Below are 3,804 nucleotides of genomic sequence, written 5' to 3'. Positions count from 1 at the left end.
CATCAAAAAGTACATTTACAAAATCAGTAAAAGTAGTATTAAAATATCATTAAACAGAGTAGCTTTAAAATAGCAGAGTAGAACGCATCAAATGGTAATGCAAACTAGCGTAGTTATTTACTCCTCTATACCTATACCTAGGGGCTGCTTGGTTCATTTTCTAGAAACCCAAGTTTGGAAGATTACTCATGAGAAATAGGTTGTGGGATCCATTTTTTATGTTTTCAAGCCCATTTGAGGAAATGAGCATTCTTAAATTTGAGACTCATGACACTAGTATCTTACTAGTGGGTGGGTACCACATGCACAACATCTCTTTTTTTCCCTCTCTCAACCAAACACAAGAAAAGGAAATCAAACACCTTCACATAGATATGCCTGGTGTTTTGATTTCATTTTTTTAGTTTCTCAGCCAACCAAACATTATAGGAGGATCTAAAGAATGACTACTCATGCTATAGTAAATATTGTACCATTAATGGTAAATCGACCCTCAGTCCGTCTGCTGCAACAAAATGTTGTATCGTAAACAGTAAAATGGAGGTATGCTTGGTAGTGAGATGACATATTATCCTCCACTCATTCAAATGGGGAGATCACATTCACATGGGTTGAATGTGGTCCCCCTAATTGAATGAGTGGATGGGAATGAGACACCTCACTACCAAGCACAAAATTTGTGCTTGGTACCAAGCATACCCATTTCTCTCTCTCTCTCTCTCTCTCTCTCTATATATATATATATATATATATATATATTAATATATATATATATATATATAGTTAGTATATATAAATAATATATATATATATACTATATATATATGAGAAATGTTTTCCTAAGGTGACACCTTAGATTCTCACCTAAGGACGCAGTCTAAAATCACATCATTCCCTAATTTTTTTACGCATCTGCTCCGTTGAACTTGATCTATACGTCTTTTAAGCCAAACACATCACTTTTGGGGTTGATCCGTCATGTTTTGACTTCATCCACTCCCGCAATTTAGACGGGTTTCGAATGATAGAGCTTTTTTGCAGCCGGCGCACTCAACGAAGGCGTCAAAACACGGACGGGTTCACCTCAAAATTGATGTGTTTGGGTTTAAGAACGTGTGTAGATCAAGTTCAACGGAGCAGATCGGCAAAAAAAAAGGAATGATGTGATTTTTGCCCGCGTCCTTAGGCTGAGAATTTAATGTGTCACATAGGAAAACATTACCTATATATATATATATATAATATATATATATATTATATATATATATATATATATATATATATATTATATATATATACTATATATATTATATATATTATATTATATATATATATATATATAATATTTTCATATTGTCCCTATGTATCATCAATGGATAAAAAGTTTGCGTGGATGATCCATTATTTTAAGTTGACATAAGCTTTCTCTCTCTCTCTGCTCTCTCTATATATATTATATATATATATATATATATATATATATATATATATAATATATAATATATATATATATATATATAATATATATATATATATATATATATATATATATATATATTATATATTATATATATTCACCATTACATATAAAGATGTTGCTTTGCCAAAAATTTTTATTTCCATTTTTTCCCTTTCATGTTTGATAATTCTCAAATATATCATTATTTATAATTAATCATTCACTAATTATATATAACCTCTTATTAATTATACATTTCCTCACTTATTCAAAACCTTTGGTCACACTATAAATTTATTATTTAATTATGTTATTTATTAATTTTTTTGAAATTTATCCCTAATTTATCTTCACATAATATTAAAAATTTTAGAATAATTTTAAAAAAAATAATTCATTAGGCTTATGCCTTACATATTTGGATTTCACCTCTTATGGAGGACAACATGTTAGCTTACATCTTATTAGCCATTTAAATATATGATAATAGTATGAAAACCCATTTGTATTTATTATAATTGTAATATAATTGATATTATAATGATTTTAATAGTATTTTTTAAATTAATAAATTACATTATAATTTAATAATTATACAATTTAGTAAATTATGTACTAACAATGTAATAAACTAACTATTAAATGCAAATATAGTTACTAATAGTATTATAATTATACCAAATATAATATTATTATATTTAAAAGAAAATGAACTATTTAATATATTGTAGTTATTTTAATAAATTATGAATAAATTATAATAATTATCCAAACTATAATAAGTAATCATACAGTTATTTATGCATAGTTTTATCGTACAATTCATTCATTGAAATAAAATTATAATTGTTTAGAATTTACATTGCTATACAAGCCATTTCATATTTTACAGCTAACAAAAAAAATTAAAAAATATAAAACAAAACATATATGTTCTTGTGCAAAGCACGTGCGCTATACCAGTACATATAAAAAGATTATGAGTTCGCTATACCAGTACTTTATTCAATAGCTCATTGTTGCGAAGATCTAAATCTGCGTTCGTTGAAAAGATCCAAATCCAAGTTAGTTTTAAAATTGATCATAATCATCATTAAAAATAGAGAACGACTGTGTCTAAGATAACTAAACAAAAACTCAAAAAAATTAAAAAATAATTAAGTAAACAGTAGGAGAGCAAACACGATTAGTTGTGATCTTAGGCCCCTTAACCGACAAACTTTTTACACCCAAAAGCGCATCAACCGACTTCACCAAAACACTCATTAAGATTCCATGATATATATCTAAAAATTAAAATCTTATCTTAGCTTTAGACGCTTAGAAAAGCAATTGTAATCTTAACCCCATAAAAGATATCACAGAATATCATCAATTAAAAAAAAAACAAAATCAAATTATAATCTCTCAGCTAGTTTATCAGTATGTAACACTCTTATTACACTGTCATGCTTTACCCAAGTCATATCATGAACATCTATCAAATATATAAAGTTGTGGTTTAAGAATGGATTCTTAAATTTAATAAGGAGAGATTTTTTTTTTTAAATTTCACATCTTAATAAATTTTTTTCTCAATGTAAGTATCAGTTGTCATGGTTGGAGTTAAGATCGTAACAACAACCAATCAAAAAAAGATTTTATTTGATTAGGATTTGTTAACTTCAATGTAGCTGAAGCTAATGATTACATAACCATATAATCTAAAAAAGTAAAATTAAACTTCCATAAATTAAAACCCTAGATTAGGGGGTGTTTGGTTCAATTTCTAGAAATTATAGGAAATGTTTTCCACCTAAAATATGATTTCCTTGTATTTCTTAAAAAAATTATAGGAAAAGTTTTGAGAAATCAAAAAGTACCAATTTTCTTGTTTTTTGCACTTTGCTTGTTTGGTTCAAAACAAGAAAATAGCTCATAACTTTATAGAAAATAATAAGATTTGGTAGGTTTTTAATTAAATATGGTATGTGTCAGATTTCTGGTGATTTCCTCTCATTTTGAGAGGAAATTGCTTTTTGTAAAATTTGGTAGGTTTTGATATTTTATAGAAAATATTTCTGTAAATTTTTTGTTGAACCAAACACAATTTACAGAAATCTCTGAAAAACTTTTAATTACAAATTTACCATTGTTAGATGTTTTGAGAAAAGTTTTCTTAAAAAGTGTGCAACCAAACAGCCCCTTAGTTGAAACGTCGCATTCAATTGCTCTCTTTGAAATCCAACGGTTAAGAATTAATCAAGAAAGAGTCCGTTTGAGGTTCAAACTAGCCTACCCCAAACGCTAACGTCGCCGTTACCGACCGTTACAAACCCTCTTCTCCTCTTCCCAGTCCTCAACTT

This window comes from Asparagus officinalis, chromosome 2 (assembly GCF_001876935.1).
Source record: "Asparagus officinalis chromosome 2, Aspof.V1, whole genome shotgun sequence".
Classification (NCBI taxonomy): Eukaryota; Viridiplantae; Streptophyta; class Magnoliopsida; order Asparagales; family Asparagaceae; genus Asparagus; species Asparagus officinalis.
This window is presented reverse-complemented; position numbering follows the sequence as displayed.